This window comes from Carassius gibelio, chromosome B25, assembly GCF_023724105.1.
Source record: "Carassius gibelio isolate Cgi1373 ecotype wild population from Czech Republic chromosome B25, carGib1.2-hapl.c, whole genome shotgun sequence".
In the NCBI taxonomy this organism is placed as follows: Eukaryota; Metazoa; Chordata; class Actinopteri; order Cypriniformes; family Cyprinidae; genus Carassius; species Carassius gibelio.
The window spans coordinates 5,934,677-5,952,960 of NC_068420.1; the positions used below are offsets into that span (position 1 = coordinate 5,934,677).

General features: G+C 36.3%; 1 protein-coding gene across 3 annotated transcripts in view; it reads left to right on the forward strand.

The window, feature by feature from the left end:
• Positions 1-18,284, forward strand: part of plxnb2b (plexin b2b) — a gene marked incomplete at its 3' end in the record, with an annotated part of 146,209 nt that overhangs the window by 29,375 nt on the left and 98,550 nt on the right. For 2 of the 3 annotated variants that reach the window (XM_052597729.1, XM_052597731.1), the window contains 1 exon segment: positions 4,156-4,195. 3 annotated transcript variants of the gene reach the window in all.

Here is an 18,284-nt window from a genome sequence, read left to right on the forward strand (position 1 = left end):
CAAAATGTGGCATAATACGGATTTATTATTTTGCACTCCTGACATAAATCACTAAATATCTGTCACTGCAACAATGTTTTATCAAAATATTGGTCAAATATCGAAGCTTGAGTCTTTAAACTTTCCATTGATGCACAGTTTGTCCAGATGAAGTAAGACAGTGATGTTTAATGTGCTGTGAAAGTGAAACAATAATAAACTGGGGCCGTCAGCGATGTTTGCACGCAAAGGGTGGGTTGAGCGTAGGTCGATAAGCTACAGGAAACTGTTGCTGCAGGGCGAGAGTTTTCCCTGCTGAAGTATCATGCATTTACATGAAACTTCAGTGTTGTATTATAGTGTCTAGGTGGAAAAGTCACTTGGCAAAAGGCTTTCATATCCCTTCAAAAGCTGGATCTCTCGGATGCCCTTTGCTACCCTCTCGCAAGTTCCCAGTCAGAAATCCTCTCAGATTCACTCCGAGGGCAGCGGCTCTCAGCTACATAATACTCAAAGAATTTCATTCAGGATCGAGAGGAGAAACTGTTTTCACTTAAGCAAGCAATGTCTCTCCGGCTCATGTTCTCGGCTCATTTCAGGCACGCTCACTTTCCTTTATAAATATTCACAGGCTTGCATCCACAGACCCCAAACTGTGAATCCGCAAATTCACTCAACACTCCATTGAGTTGTTAGGTTTGATCCCTCTTTGCTCGCCTTTCTCGCCCGTGCTCTCACCTAATTTCTCTCTCACTTGATTTTCTTTGGTGTGGAGTCTCCTGTGGATTTCCACTCTATCCGGATGTTTGCCTGCAGACTGCATCAAGTTCTTTCCCCCTTTGTATAATTCTCCTAATCAAATCATTAAACACTCCTCTTTATCTTCCTCACATCATTTCTTACAACTGTGTGAGAAATGCAATTTTTGCATTGTAATCTCAACCTCATTTTCTTAATCAGTGTTTGTGTCATTTTCCGGGAAAAATATCTAATCATCCTTGGAAGATAAATTGACTTGTTAAAACTTGTTTTTGGAGAGTTTATATTGAATTAATTCAGTTATTTAGTTTTTCTCATCCAATTTGAATAAACAAATATAATAAATATGTAGTGAGGTGTATGCTAAATACAATAAAAAAAATTAATAGGATAATATATTAAATAATTCAATGTGTTCTCTGAAGACAAGAAATACTAATTAGGATTTTGTATTTATTTATTTATTTTTTGTTCCAGTAAAAACAATACGTGTTAAAAAATTTGTGTCTGCAAGATTGTTCACCAAAGCTGCATTTATTTGATCAAAAATAGTTAAAATTAATATTATGCAAAATATTGTATTTTAACTATTTACTGTTTCCTATTTAAATATATTTGTAATGTAATATTTTCCTGAGATGCAAAGCTGAATTTTCAGCATCATAACTCCAGTCTTCAGTGTCACATGATCCTTCAGAAATCATTCTAAAATGCTGATTTGCTGCTGAGGACACATTTCATATAACTATCAGTTTTGTGAAAACATAGATATCTGTATTTTTCAAGATTCTTTGATAAATAGAATGTTTAAAAGAACAGCATTAATTTGAAATATCAATCTCTTGTAACATTATGTACTTACTGTCACTTTTGACCAATTTAATGCATCTTTACTGAATAAAAATATTGATTTCTTTCACTTAAAAAAAAAACTTTTGAACTGTAGTGAGTATTGTGATGCATATTGTTAACTTTGTATATTTTTGTATGCTAAAATTGTTCATACTGTCCACCCCTGTTTAAGATCCACTTCAGACAGCTTGACGCTTGTGGATAAAGGACCGTTTGTTTAGCATTTGCATTGGCAGCTTTTAATACCATATGAGCCTTGAGTGATTTTAAACGGGCTGCTGTTAGCTGATTGATAGCGTTTAGTGCGACATGGCTGCAGTTCCACTGGGGCTGCAACTGAAAGGATGAAGCAATACTGCACATGACTGAAATCCAGCACTGGGCCCAATACCGAGCCCTGAGGGACACCGTAATGGCTGCATGTACCGCAGATTTCTTTCTGTTGCACAGCTGGAGCTAATGGGGCAGCGTTTGGGTGAATGTTCGAATCTCACATTACTCACAATCTGCCTCTCTAATGGCTCTTCAACGTTTTAAATCGTTTTCAGTGATAAAACAAGCTCTTGGTTGCTCCTCTATTAAGGCATCAGTGGACGTGTAATGATTGTATGCATTTTTTTTTTTTTTATGGAAACATTGATATCTGAAACCATGTCTACACTGAGTGAGACAAAGGGTCAGTTCACTAAGAAGTTTAGTTCAAGAAGTTTAATCTAGTGTAACCAGATGCTGGTTAAACCACTTCGTCATGAATATTTAAATTAAGGTGTGAACAGAAATGGCCTGGAAAAGGTGAATTGCATCTTTCAAGTTGCATATTTAGGGCCCTATGAAATCAGTTTTATTTTTCCACAAATTCCATTCAATTTTTTTCTAAATTATTTTGTTTTGACACTTTTAATTGTTCAATTAAATTGTTTTAATCAAAAAGCATGTCTGATTAAAGTAATTAAACGTACACAATTCATAAAATCAGGAAACAGAAAAAAAAAGTTTACTTTTTTTTCAAATTGAGTGTTATTTTCACCAAATTCGGTGTTCCACAAACTTTCTAGATTTGATCGTAAGGGCTTTACTAAATTGTTATAATCTAAATCATCTCTAATTAACCAATTTAAAAAAAATATTATTATATATTTTTTTTTTTACAGAAATACTGTTTTGTGTATTTACATGCACAAAAAAAGTTTGATATTTTTCACATGTATTTTTTATTAATAATGTTATTATTATTAATAATACTATCAAAACAAAGTAATATATTTCTGTCACTGTTTCTTCAATTTAAACTGGACATTTATTTTGACAGGTTGCTGTGAAGACCTTTAAGTTTGTGTATGATATGACAAAATGCTCATGAAGTGACTCTAGGGATTGTTTATGTGTACTCACATATTGCGGCGGCAGAGGCTGAAAACACAGCAAGCTTCACATGCACTTCAGAATGTGTGTAGTAAATGAAAATGTGTGTCTGCGTCATTAATTGACACAAATACACAGGACATGCAGGATTCATATTTGAACAGTATTTTTCCAACTAAATATTAACAGACACTAGTCCATATCGCATTCTGATTTGTGTACTACTGGCCTACTTCTTGATTTATTGGTCTACAATTTGGTAAATTCCATGACATTCCATTTTATACCGTAAATTCCATTTTTATGACTGATTCCATCTGTTTTCTGCATCTCTTAAATCATAGTGCGCTACATTTTGCACTTTTTATGGTGTGTTTGGACCGTTAACTGAATTTGCGCAATTCCTTTTATTGAATCAGGTGCAAAAACAGTGCAGATATTGGGTTTATATTATTAGCAGGTGCAATTAATTCGTAGTGAATCCCTCTCCTAAATATTTACAGAGTCATATTCCTCTTGCTCTATTTTTTACATTTTTGTGAGATGTGTTGACGCTCTGGGAATGACTTGCAAACAGATGTGGTCCAGCAATGCTCCTTGTTGACGGCCTCCCGCTGGTTTTGGCTTGGATACCAGTGTGGGAATCATCACATCCAACACCTGTTCCTCTGCTAAGCACCTTCTTGTCGTCTTGAATGATTTACTCTCTCAGGGAAATTTCTGTGAGGCTTTATCAGTTTTCTTCCTCGTCTCTTTCCCTCTCCCTCAATCTCTCCTCCTCTGCTCAAGCTCATTAAATGTTTCCAAGAGAATAGGAAATCAATGGCGCATATGGTGTGAGAACTTTTTTTTTCTTGATTTGTTTTACCCTGTATTTATCGGTTTTCACGTGTCTCTCTCTTGCCTTCCGTTTACTTCAGTTTGGCAAGATATTGTCAGAAATTCATTTTCAGGTGAACCATCCAATTTTTGGAAGAAAGTTAATGCTTAAAATGAGTTTGCCATTGGTGTAAGACGGACTAAACTAATGAGTTATGAGTGTAACTTGAATTAAATCTTAATATCCTATGCAATTGTGCTTCTCAAGTAAATCTATCGTGATTTTACTCCAGTCTTCAGTGTCACATGATCCTTCAGAAATCAAAATACCGTGAAATTTGTACCAAGATGCAAGACCAATATTAAGATTTTTTTCTTTTCTAGGTTTTCCCACTCATCTTCTTCTGGGGCAGCAGACTGTAAGGTATGAATACGGTTGTTTTCAGTTCAGATGTGCTCTTCATCTTGTTGGCAGATGAGCCACGGCTTGGCGGCTCATCTGGTGTTTCTAGGTGAAATGGCTATGCAGCACATGACCTTTATTCATCCTGACACACATCAGGCTTCTGGACTGCAGCAGGAAGAGCTGCTGGATGGAAAACGAGAATGTGTCTGATCGCTTCAAATGCTTATCGTCCCCCCTCCCCTCGTTTAATCATCCTTACTGGCTCTCTCCGTGCTGAGCTGTGGGTTTGATTAGTCAGCCTAGTGGAGGATGACAGCATGCTAAACTGCCTTTCTAAAGTGACTGAAATCAGGCTTCTCGCTTGAGATTCTTCATGACTTTGTTCTTACTGTGCATGATTTATCAGGTTACTCGAACAAAAACAAATAAGAAATGACCATATCAGCCTGTGAAACTACTTGAACCAAGTGTGCACATTTAAGGAAAATAATCTTAACCAATAATGTCAAAACCTTGAGTTCCAGGAGTCAATCAAATCTTGTGTGGGCAGGGCTTGGTTTAGTTCCAATATTTCTTACAGAATTTTATGATTTGCTCAGTAATATTCCTTGCATGCAATGTTAAATATCATCCAAATGGTGTTCAAACACATTTTACTGTTTGAATTTCCAATTTAAGTATAAAAGAATTGTTGGGTGGGACCCATAGACTGTATAAAAACATGGACGTAGTGTCCATGATGTCACCCGTAGACTTCGGAAGTGTGTTTTTGAAGCCTAAAGTGTGCAGAGCGGGCGACTCTCCTGGACAATCAAAATTGGGCAAAAAGGCGGGTACTACTTGCTGAAGCCACGCCCACCTAGCACGATGGCAGTGTGAGCAGCGGCAATCCACCTGTCACTCAAGTGGCCACGCCCTTAATTATGCCGAACTTTAAGTCTAAATATAACTTAAATGGATGAGTTCTAAAAAAAAATTCACACCCTCAGTTGTCATAAAGGGCAAAATTAGCTATTTAGACCAAAATGATGTTTTGCACCAGGCTGTAAACATGTTTTTTTTTTCTGCTGTAAAGTTGGGCATTTTAACATGGGGAGTCCATGGGACTTATTCTCTTTTGCAGTCAGCCTCAAGCGGCCAGTCGATTAATTGCAGTTTTAGTCACTCCTTATTGACCTCATGAGAGAGAGCTGGAGGTTGGCGCTCGGTGGGACTGTATTTTATATAATGGAAATTGATTTGGGTTACGAAAAGTGGCTCATAATACAAAAATTAATCCAAAAGTTTAGGTCTGATGAGATTTATAAAAATATTTTTGAAGAAAGTCTCTTATGGTCACTAAGGCTGCATTTATATGATAAAAAATGTAAATATTGTGAAATATAATTACAATTTAATGATTATTATCAGTCTTGAAAACATATTTTTGAGGAAACCATGGGTTTGTCAAGATTTTTTTGATAAATAGAAATTTTAAAGAAACCACATTTATTTTAAAAATGATAAATGACTTTGTCACTTTTGATTAATTAAATTTGAATAAAAGTTTAAATAAAAAGACAACAACAAATCTTATTGATCCTAAACTTTGGAATGATAGTCTATCTCCATATACTAGTTAACTTTTTAATGAAAGTCGTTTCAGAGGCGGAGCAAGTTGTTAGACTGTAATGAAAGGTTATGAAGACGACTAGCTTCTTTTGAATAATGTGCACCAATGAATCATTCACATTAAGACCAGGAATGTGTATTAAGAAAGCAAACCGAGAGCATTTTGACATGTTTCTTTTGTAACTTTAATCCTTCTTTGTCTCGGCAAACCTGAGCGTACACACACACACACACACACGCACAGCCTCAGCACTTTCCAGCGTTCTGGCCGTATTTCAGGCTTCTGCTTCGCTATCAGCAGCGGAGCAGCTTCACTCTCGCCGTTCGGCCAAGCCTGGCGAACAATACGTGCTGTTATTTATTTATTATTTTCAGAAAGAGGTCGTTTGTTGTGTCGGGGGGGAGCGAGCGTGTGTGTGTGTGTGTGTGTCAAGCTGTCGGGCAGGTCCAGGCACAGCCCATTGTGAGGAATAATGGATGCTATGGCCGCTATCGCAGGAGTTATCTCCCTCACACACACATACAGGGCTTGAGGAGCTGGTGATAAATGAGTTTGAGACTCGCTGTCTGCGATCAATAAACCACTAGCAGCAGATGAGTGAGACCGAGTTCCCGCTCTCCGTTTCTTTACTTCTCTCCATCTGCTCCGCTTTGGCTCCTTCAGTCGCTCTGGTCTCGTCTCATCTCTCATTCTCTTCCCATCTGGTCACTCATGATCTGCTTCTCGTATCCTATCTCACTTGTCTCTTACGATGCTATCTTTTTTCGTCTTCTTAACTTGGCTTGTTGTCCAATCTCGTCTCATTATCTTCACAACATTTATCATCTCACTTCTGCTCTTCTGGTCTCTTATCATGCTCTTATATTTTATGTCGCATCTCAATCTTTTTTAAATATGTCTTCTCTCATTTTTTTCAATCTTGGCAATCATCTATTTCTTCTCAGCCCTCCTCGTCTCTTTTCACCTCTAATAGTGATGATCACATTAACATCTTTTATTCTCATAAGGCCTTTTGTTTTCTTTTCTTTTCTTAAAGATCTCTCTCTGTAAGTTTTTTTTGTCTCATGTTCCTCTCATCTCTTTGTCTTTTTGTTTTCTCTCTCACATCCCCTTTTTTTTCATTATTCTTCTCATATTTCTCGTCTCAATTTTCACTTGTCTTAACTCATTTTCCCATTTTCACATCTCATCTCGTCTCTGCTTTTCTCACATATCTTGTCTGTTTTTTCTTGTCTTTACGTCTCATCTCTTGTTGTCTTGTTGCTTTTTTTGTTTTCTCATACTACTTTTCCAGTTTCTCATATTTTGTCTTTTCTGGTGTTCATGTTTTCTCATCCCTTCTGTTTTCATCTCATCTTATATTTTTCTATCGCCTCAGCTCATTGTTTTCTCATTTTCACATCTTTTCTCGTTTTCATGTCTCATCTCTTACCTTCTCATCTTGTTGCTTTTCTGCTCGTTTTGTCACAGCTCTTCTTTTTGAAGTTTTCATGTCTCATCTTTTCTCATATCTTCTCTTTTCTCTTTGTTTTGTCACATCTTTTCTTCGTAGGTCTCTTTTCTTTTGTATTTATCTCATCATTTCGTGGTCTTCTTGCTTCATGATTTCATGTAGACTCTCACGGTGTCTTTTTTCACATCTTATCTCAGTTTTCTTTTTCAAATCTCAATATTTTCCTTGTTTTCACTTCCTTTTCTCATCTCATTTCTTCTCATGTTGTCTTTCTCATTCTCATCTCATCTCATCTCATAGTTTCTCATGTTTTTCTCATCTTGTTGCTTTCCTCTTGTCTCTGCCTGTTTTGTCCCCACTCTTGTTTTCTGTTCTCATCTCTTCATGTCTTTTCCAGTCTCATCTTTTCTGGCCCCTCTTCTCCTCTCTAATCGTCTCTCTTCACATGAATCTCACCCGTGGTCATGTAGGTCTTGTTTGAGGGGCGCAGGTGATTGCTGGTCAGGCACACACACACACACACTCACACATTGTTCAATTACTAACACTTGAATGCACACAGAACGGCTCAGATGCTGTGTGTGTGTGTGCGTGTGTGTGTGTGAGAGAGTGTTTCCAGCTGTAGGAATTGATCGTGGAATGAAAGTGTAATGGGAGATGAGCTCTCATCTCAACCCTCACTGGAACAGAACAGAGATTTGGTTACTAACACCAGCCATATGACGCACAGACACACACACACACGCACGCATGCACGCACGCACAGCATCATGTGTGATCACAAATCTCCAGACAGCATCACACACTCTCAGAAATCTTCAAAAGAAAATTGTGAATGCTAATCAGATGTTTTTGTCTATTTCTGGCATGCGAATACTCTAATGCTCGGACTAATTAAGTCTTCCATAATAAACCTCCTCTATTCTCTCTCTCTCTCTCAGTCCAGCGCTGACACTCCTGCCAAGAACGTGTTGCACTCTCATTCTCTTCTCATCCCGTCTCTTCTGTTCTCACTCTGCACTCTCTTTTCATGTTCTCATCTCTTCTCTTCTCGTTCTGTTATCCTGGTCTCTCATTCACTTACCGCTCATTTTCTCATTGGATCTTCTTTTCTTGTCATCTCGTCTCATCTCTTAATTTCTCATCTCATTTCAGGTCTAGTCCTGACTTCTCTTGTCTCACTTGTCTTTTTTTTTTAGTCTTGACTCAGTTCTCAGTTTTCCTGCCTTGCTTGTCTCTTCTCTTCTCACCTCGTCTCTTCTCAGTCATTTTCTCATCTTCTCATCTCTCCTTTTTCTCATCTCTTCTCATCAGTCATCTTGTCATCTCTCATTTTTCTCATCTCTTCTCGCCTCTTGTTTTCTTGCATTCTTGTTTTTTCATTTACTACTGTCACGTCTGTCTCTGGTCTCTTGTTTTCTCATCCTATCTTTTCTCCTTCTCCTCTCTCCTTCTGTGTATTGCTTGTATGGCTGTGGTTCACTGCACCTGTTGCTGTCAGTGTAGTGTGTGTGTGTGTGTGTGTGTGTGTGTGTGAGAGAGCTGCTCACCTCTGCCAGAACATCAGACCTCAAGTGAAGAGTGTGTGTGTGAGGGGTCTCGTCTGCCCCTGGCTGTCACACACAACGACCCTCTGCTCTAATGAAGCCGGGGTCATAACTGTGTGTGTGTGTGTGTTTGTGATCGTGTGTGTGAGGTTAGAGAGCAGCTAATTGGTGGAGCTGCCAGCACTGGAGAATAGAGAAACACACAGAGACACAAGCTATTAAACAGTAAACACACTCCGTCACCCCAGAATTGGACCCTTTCATAATATTCACTAGAAACCGGTAATTCAGAAGAAGCCAACCAGAGTCAAACTCCTGATGGTTTGATTTGACATGGTTTATGTACTTTATTTACACTGCTTTCATACTAGAGACTTTGACGCAGACCTGAGTCCATTTGTCAAAGTTCGGTTCATCTTGTTCTGCTTGAAAAGGTTGATATGAATGCAATCAATCTTGAAAGTCATCATTCATTAATAAAATATGTATCCATGCTCGGCTCTTTTGCAACACATCCGCCAAAAGTGGTATTGTTTCTCTCTCGATGTGTAAAGTTTGAGTGCTATATCCGACTCATGAATAAAATGGTGCAAATGGCATCTTCTCAACCTCTAGACCGTTATGTAGTTCGTGACGTGAAAAGCTGCCGGTGTTTGGTTTTGCTCTCGTTGATGATGCACGTCTCCAAAGACAATGAGTGCGCTTAAGGGAAAATAGTTTGTGAGATTTGTGGGTTTGAATCTTTGAATGATTCAAAAGCTTTGTGTGAGGCAGTTAACTGAGTAAACCTGATATATTTGAGTGCTAATGTGTCTATTCTGCTGTCTGTGTATATTCTCCTATATTGTATATTTTGTTACATCTGCTTATGGCTTCACAACCAATGAAAATGCAGACATTGATTTGTCGCCTCGTACAGTCAGAGTAGGAAGATCTAACAGCCGTCAGTGAGAGGGGCTTTAATCAGTACGTATTAAAGGATTGAATGCGCTACACGATTTTTTCCCCCCTAATTTACAGTCTGGACAAATTAACTCTAACTAACTGATTCCATTTGACAGACTTCATAGAAAATCAGTTTAGTGCATGATGCCTAGTAACTAATTATTAAAGTGGCAAGTGCATGATGCCAAGCGTTTCAAAAGTTGTGTAGTGTATTCCAGCCTTTAGGAGCAGTCACATTTGGGAAATTTCTGTCATTTCACAGGCAAAGCGTTCTATTATCTGTCATCAGATGCTTTTAAAACCAAGCAGCTTGGTTTTTGCGTGACCTGAATCCATTGTGCAATCTGCATGGAAAATTTCATTTTTTATTTTAAATGCATGTTTTTGTTAAAAGCTTAACTGCTTTGACATTAGCTACTATCCCTTTAAATCCAAATGGCCTGTTGACTTTCAGTCGTTGAACTTTTGTCAAGAGATCCCTCTCATCTCAAAGCTCTCGATGCCATAAACTCATTGAAACGGTCCGCTTTCGACTTTCATTTCCACAGTGGTTTCCTTGTGGTGATATTTTCCAGCCGGTTTGTGTTTGATCGTCAGCTGATATTGTTACGTGAGTCAGCAAAATTGCAGCAGACCTTCAACAAAGTGCCGCTTGTTCTCCTAAACATTTCCCTTCCAGCTCTGCTCCTCCACATGCGCCTTCTTTTCCACGCGCTTATCAAAGAGACCGAGCGCGGAAGAATGAAAGAGAGGGTTATAAAAATGAGAAGTGATAGTAGGTTTCAGCCTTTTGTAATGAATATTCCTTAGAGGTATTGAAATGCTAATTTTACCGCTCATAGTTGGCAAACTCGCCAAATCGTGAGGAAAATACAGGCTGCTTAAACCAACCCCAACTTGAAGAATCTCTCCTTCTTTGGCTTCATTTATGTGTTTTACTGTTTTGATGTTTAACGCTCTCTCTTAGTTGAATCTTGTTTTCCACCTCGCTTTTCCATTTTTCTTCCAGATGCATATATTCAGGGCTGTTTGGGATTTGGCAATGTTGGGAAGCTAGTTTGAAACTGGAGCCTGCCCAGCTACAAGCTAGTTAAAGGAATATGTATTTGTGTCGTTAAAACCCCATATGACTTTCTTTCTTTTTATTTTCAGTGAAACATAAAAAGAAAACTTTGAAGATTACTTTTCAAACATCTTTAATGAATGGGGATTGAAGCTTTCAAACTTTGAAAAGGAAGTAAAAACACCATAAAATGGCTCATTTGACTCATCTGCTATATTTTAAGTCTTCTATATAAATATGATGGCTTAATTTCCGAACTATTTTTCATTCATCTTAAATTGTAGTGAGCTGTTCCAGTGAGCAGCTGCTGCAACTGAATCATTGTCAAAAACGTGATGTGAATTATTCCAAATTGTGAGTGAATGATATCCAATTTCCATTATTACAGTTGAACAAATCAGTGAATGGTTTTATGAATGGAATCTAGTGAACCATCTAATCAAACCGGTTTTTTAAAATGGATCATAATTGTGTCAGAAACGGTTACCTCGGAATAAGAGAGAAACAGACTAATATTAGCGTAGATGCCATTCTTCTAATGATGTAGCAAATGCATCGGGTGTAATGGGAAGTGTTCCCGGTTCCGGTTTACCTAATTAATGCAGCCTAAAAATCCTTTAACGGATTTTGATATTAAAACCATATTAGTATGTTATGTGTAAGCCAGGTTAAAGAGATGGGACTTTAATTTAGTGAACCACCCAAATGAACAGATTCAGTAAATATACGGTTTGAATATATAGGCCTATTACATCAAAAGAATGGTGTGCTGTTTTTTTTAGTGCTACTCATTATAAAAGGGGACCTGTTTTTTAATGCAATATTTATTGTGAAAAGATCTAAGCGACTGAAGAATGCAGCTTGATAAGTTTTGTTGCTAATTTTAGCTGGTTTCTTCCCGTCACTGTGCTTGAGTGATTTCCACAGGCTTGTTGGAGCGCTGCCAGTGTAAAGTCTCTTCTGGCTGCATTTCTCCAACACCGGGAGAGTGAGAGAGACACAAATCGAGAGGGGTCAGAGAAATGAGGTGCACTGTAATTAGCCCAGTCGCTCTCTCCATCCCTCTCTTTCTCAGTGTTTCTCTCTCTCTCTCTCTCTATCTCTCCTTGTTAAGGCATTTCTTGCTGCTATTGTTTGGCTGTCACATCCTGAGGGAAACAGCACGGATGGGGGGGGGGGGGGTGGAGAAACGGTGACCTGTTTCATTCAGAGCACATCTTTCACTCAATCTCTTAGTTTTATATTCTTTTATTTTTCCCTGCGGCCTAGAAAAATCACTATTCGATTGGATGCCGGCCCCAAAAAACATTGGGTATGAATCTCAGAGACCTCTGGGTGTGCGGCCCGCCTTGTAACCAATGATAGTGTGGATTAGAAATAGAAAAGGTGCCCAGTACTTTCTCTTTTTACCATCTCAGCTGTTTTTTATTCTAAAAATGTCAACAAATCAAATCAAAATTGATCCTGTTTACTTTCTTAATGCATTTTCCGACTCTTAAGTTCTGCCCTTTTGTTTTTTTTATAGTTTATTCTGTAAAATGTTACATATGACAGTCATGTTGAGTTTTATGAACTTTGATTGGAAAAGGATTTGCAACCAGCAATGAGAGCAGGCCACTTTAACATCAGATACTATTCGTGATTAACAAAGTCATAATTTGTCATTTTTGTCCTAACTAGTGAAGTATTACTTCAGTATTTTTTATATACCATCATAGCATTTTTAAAATAATTTAATTAACTTTAATACTTTCAGTTTTCACTTTAATTTTGGTTTAAGGTTTGGGAACTTACTTAATTACTAAAATAAATTCTGTATAGCTTGAAATTTTACTATAATTTTTATATTTTTCAATCTTCAACAATCATGTAACTGAAATAAATAGGTTTAAGGATAAGTATTGAAATTATAAAAAATTAAACCTGAAATAAAAATGAATTCAAGCTATATAGGAATTAAAAAGTAATAATAAAAAATGACACAAACACAGTTACAAAAATTGAACCTAAAATTTATATGAAAACTGAAAATGAGGCAATTCAATAAAAAAATAAAAAAATTATATTACAGTATGTAAATGATACAGAAAATATAATGATAAAAATTACAAAAGCACATAACAAAATTACTAAAACTTAACCTAAAATTAAATGAAAACTGAAGATAAGGCAATTAAAAATGTATATGAAAAAATAATTCATAATGGTGTATAAATAATACTGAAAAATTAAAATAAAAACGACAAAAGCACATAACAAAATAACTTAAATTTAAACTGAAATTAAAAGGAAAACTTGAAATAAGGCAATTAAAGAGGAAAAAAAATATTATTTCATATAAATTTTACAAAAAAAGAAAACCTAATAAAATGAAAAAGCACAAAAAAAAACAATTACTGAAAACTTACATTTATAATTTTAGTGCTTCAGCTTAAACTTAAGATAGAATTAAAAACATTAATGTTGCATTGGCAACTAACTGAAATAACTGTACACTTTTTATGTTATTTATATTTTATCTTATTTATATTTTAGTTAACAGCAGCAAAGTATAAGACAATGTTTAATGGTTTGCAATTTTGTTCGGTTTTTGTTTAATGTTTTATATTTTCATGACAATTTTATTAGCTTGCAAAAAACATCAAATATGTTCTGATTATCTGTAATTTTGTTGTTGCTTTCATCATTTTTACTTTCAACGCAGATAGAAAACTCACTTGGTGTGTAAATTTGCCATGCTGCAACTGGTTACAATATGAAATGCAAGCCAATCTTTTTTTCGCTCTTGTTTGCCGATTTGAACCGTTGCAGAAGTTTCCTGGCATCTCTCTCTCATTCTTGAACCAGTCCAAACTTGTTCCTGACATAAGCTCTTTGACAGCATCCCATTTTTCCTGTAGTACCAGTCCTGCACTGTGACAGAGCGATTTAAAAGCCATCTCTTCAGTTTTAATCTGAATTTTTCTCACAACAATCCACAACAGGTGACATTGACCAGTTGGACTCTGTAGCTCCGCCCACAGTGGAATCTCATTGGTCCAGAGTTCCACTCAACATAAAAGCACTGTATTTTGTTGCATTGTGCAGCATTTTTGTGTTTTAATGTAGACCGACCTGCTTGTCAATCGAAATAGCTAGCACATGTAATTCTGCTTATATGCACTGTAAAAATAGCAGGCTTAAAGAAGACGTAATGTTAAGAGGATGATGGCGTAAGCTTTGCTACAGATGCATGTGAAATCTGCTTCATAGATTTAAAAGCTTGTACTGTTTATCTCTTTTCTTTGTTCTCTGAAAACCTCGATCAGTTTTGCTCAGAGATTGATGGCGTGCCGGTGTCCCCCTGCTGTCAGTCACCTGCAGGACTGAAAAGCGTTCGCAGGTTTTCTCCTCTTTCGTGACAGGTGAACCCCCCAGCGGTTCCTCGTCCTGCTGTTCAGCTAATTGGCGAATGACGATTCGCCCCCCGGCAAAACCAGGACGAATATTACCAAACCTCATTTATTCAGGGCCTGATAGAGTGCTTTTTATCACTTCATTTGAGTGCAAGAAAGGGAACCAAATCATTGTCAGTGGTTATAAAAATGAATCATTTCCCAGCGGCGGATATTCTTCATGAAAATCATGGTTCGCAGTTGAAGCCCGGAGACCAGCTTTGAAGTTTGTTCAGGATACCCGAGTGAAAACCGCCTCGGTTATTGGTAATATGTGCATTTGAACATATCCGTGAAGATGTGAGTTAGGTCATTATTACAGGAAACCTTCTGAATGCAATTAATCCAATTTTTCCTGCATTATGAACCCATTTCTATCGTGCCACGAGCCCTTGATCAGTGACTGTGTCGGCTGGCCTCACCTCATTTAACAGATTTTGTACTTGCTGTGTATGAATATTAATTGCAGTCATGATTGCAGTAGTTATTTAATTTTTCACAAACCATTTACGATGGTTACCATATTTTCACCCCAAATATTATAGTTATTAAGTATTTTAATTTCTGGTACTTCATGTTGGTGACAGCATTTGCTAACAAGTTGTCCCTATTTTATTGTGATTCAATTTTTGTATATATATATTTTTATATACATACATATAAAATATAATATTTATTTATTTAGGAAATGTACTCTTTTTTTTTTTATATAGGGTTATAGTTTTTAATTTTTTTTTTGAATTGTCTTTGATTTACTGTAATTTTGTCATTTTTTCAGTCTATCTTTGTGAGTTATTTAACTTATTTATTTGTTTGTTTGTTTTCTAGTTTAATCACCTTTTATTTTAATTTTTGTATTTTATTATTAGGTTTTAGTATTTTAATGAGATTTTACACATTTGTATTTATTTTTTTATTTTTTTATTTTTTAAATACATTTTCAGTCATTATTATTTAATTTTTTTTTATGTTTTCTAGTTTAATTAGTTTTTATTTCCATAAATTTTCTTCACAAGGGTCCCCCCTCAGGCCTGTAGGATTTCTTGCCCTTTTTAATGTCCGCCAGGCGACAATCGTAATCGCTCAGAAAAGTATGGCGTTTTAACCAAAACTAAGGTCAATTTTGCAATCGAATGCCTTCTGGCTCTTCGGTCCGAGGGTCTTCACATGCGCCGTCACAGTTTTCCATCTACAACTGTGTGCTCTGCAGGGTGAGCTCTATGAAAACACCTCTCTCCTTCCCCCCCCAGCCCCAACACTAAGTCCAGGCACTCCAGTATCCCATCACCCCCTGCGACTATCCAAGCTGTCACGGCAGGCTGGGCCACTGGCGTCAGTGCCAGGGCGCGGCAGGACCGGATCCGGCTCCTCCTCCTCCTCCTCCAAGCTGCCCGTATGCGAAGCTTCTTGCCGTTAGCCAGAAGGATGCTTCAGTGAGGACAGGTTTGTCATTTTGAGAGCGAAGCGATTAAACTGCGTAATACCTAGTAAGCACGAGGAACAGTCAAGCTGTCGCATCTGAATTACCAACGTGAGTGTAAAGTTTTGTGTGCGATTCTGCAGAAGCACATTTCCAGCAGATGGTACGACTCACATCCAGACCTGACCCGAGCTTTTAGCACTTCACAAAATTGAGCATTTAATTGGGGGAGAGATTCGATATGCTCGAGTTTGATCACAAGACTGACAGTTTTATGTCCTCAGTTTTGCAAGAACACTCCTCAAGACCAACAGCACAATTTTTTCTTTCTCTGAAGATAAATGTTTGTGTGACCATTTCCTGGTGCTCAATGTAAAAAAAAAAGGCCATATTTGAGCCTCTTTAATCTAAGATCTTTATGGTTTTATTTAATTTAGTTCGTAAATTTAAGTAGAAGTAAATATTTAGGTACTGGAAAAAAAAATTGTTTTTGTATTAAATACTTGTATTTGTATTCATTTTTTTTTTTTTTTTTTTTAATTTTATATACTTTTTGTTAAAACTGAGGCATGAACAAGTAAAACAGAGTGCAACTGATCTACATGTCATGTTTATTGATTTATTCGTTTTTTTTTTTCATATAAAACACTTCTGTCATGCATAAACTCAATGGCATTTAATTGGTCTGATATTTTATTTCAGGCATGGCTCCTGCTCAGAGGTCTATGCAAATATTTAGTTTCCATATGGCTACAATTCCACCAAGTTTAATGCTAAAATGCTAAATGCTAATATATTAAAGGCTGAAGTTGAATACTTTGGTTATGGGTTTTGTAAAAAGCTGATTCATTTGGTTCTTTGTTGTGAAGCTCCAGGAGACACAGTAAATGTGTGTCTTGTGCCGTTTACAGTGAAAAGCATCATGTTGCTTTTGGTCCTTGGCATTTGTAAGAATCTGAAGCAAGTATGGTATGAAAGCATTTCACACAAGGACAAGCTTTTCTACTAAAGCACGGCTTTGGATGTTGAGTTTTGAGGCCAGAGCTTGAAAACGGCTCGTCTGCTGACGGTTCGTCTCCGGCTCCGTGTGTTTTTTGTGCTGGTGAAGTGTGAGAGTCTGCCAGTGGAAGCTGAGAGGATTTTTTTTTCACCACTTTATATCCTTTACATAATCCAGATCCTGTAGCTGTAAACGACTTCCTCTCAGATCAGCAATATTCAGGGACATGAAAATGGAAAGGTTTGTGTTTTTATCCGCTGAAACAAAAGGACATTGCTGAGCTGTTCCAAAATCATCTGTAGACGGCCTGGAGCAGCGGCACAGAACTTTCATGTCAAAGTCAAGTGAGACACACACACACACACACAACACACTTTCTTGCTGGAATTTTCCATTTCCTTTGTATATTTGTTGCATGTTTAAGGCCAAGTGCATAATACAACACGTGCACAAATGAAGTTTCTTGTGTTTATGTGCTTTACAAGGCTGACCAGAGGTGGGATGCACAGAATATTGGTTACATTATTGGTAACATTAATTCAATAACGCACTCTTTTTATATATATTTATACATGATCTGTTACTCTAGTAGTAGTTTTTTAGCAATCCTAAAATTCCATCATAAATTAGATTTACATAATCTACTGAACATGATGCTTATCAAACATTTCAAAAAATATTTTATTCATTGCAATTTAATTGGATTATACTTTTTGTTTGTTTGTTTGAATGTTTATTTTAAATAATAAATGTATTTATTTTCATTGGACATAAACTGACGGTAGATTTGATCCAAGTTTAAATTGGATTGTAAATTTGATTGATTTTGAGTAATATATTTATTTTAAAATAAGTAAATATGTATTTTAAGCATTTACTCTGTATTGTATATATGATGAATTACTTTATTTTAATATATTTTCATATATTTTAAATATGTATTTATTATGCGTTTATTTACATTTGACCAAAAAAAAAAAACGCACAGGAGATTTGGTCCATTGAGTTTTAATTGGATTGTACATTTTATTTATTTATGTATTTATTTACTTGTTTATTTATTTAGAATATTATATTCATTTAAAAAATATTTTAAATATGTATATATTTATTTACATTTGACATGAACTGACAGTAGGTTTTATCGATTTGAGATTTAATTGGTTTGTACATTTTATTTTTATTTAATGTATTTATTAAATAGGACATTTATTACTTTATTTATTTACATTAGACCTAAACTAACACTAGATTTTATTCATTCAGATTAAATTAGATTTTTTTTTTTTTACTTTTTTTTTTTTTACGTACCTTAAAGTATTTATTTTAAATAATTTAAATTAATATGTATTTATTATTTACGTATTTATAAGTGTATTTATTTATTTACATACCAAAATAAGGCAAGATATTTGGAGGAGAGGGGTTAAAAAAAGGGCAAAATCAGGTCACTGGAGAGTCATTAAGTTTCAAATTGTTTTGTTTTTAATTATTTAGAATAACATGCCTCAGTGAATCACAACAGTACGTTCAGCATCCTGTGTTATGGACATATAAGTGGAAGATTTAGATTTATGACTGTGTGTAGCAGGCTTCAGTCACATGCTCTCAGCCAGAGTTTGTGATGGGAAAC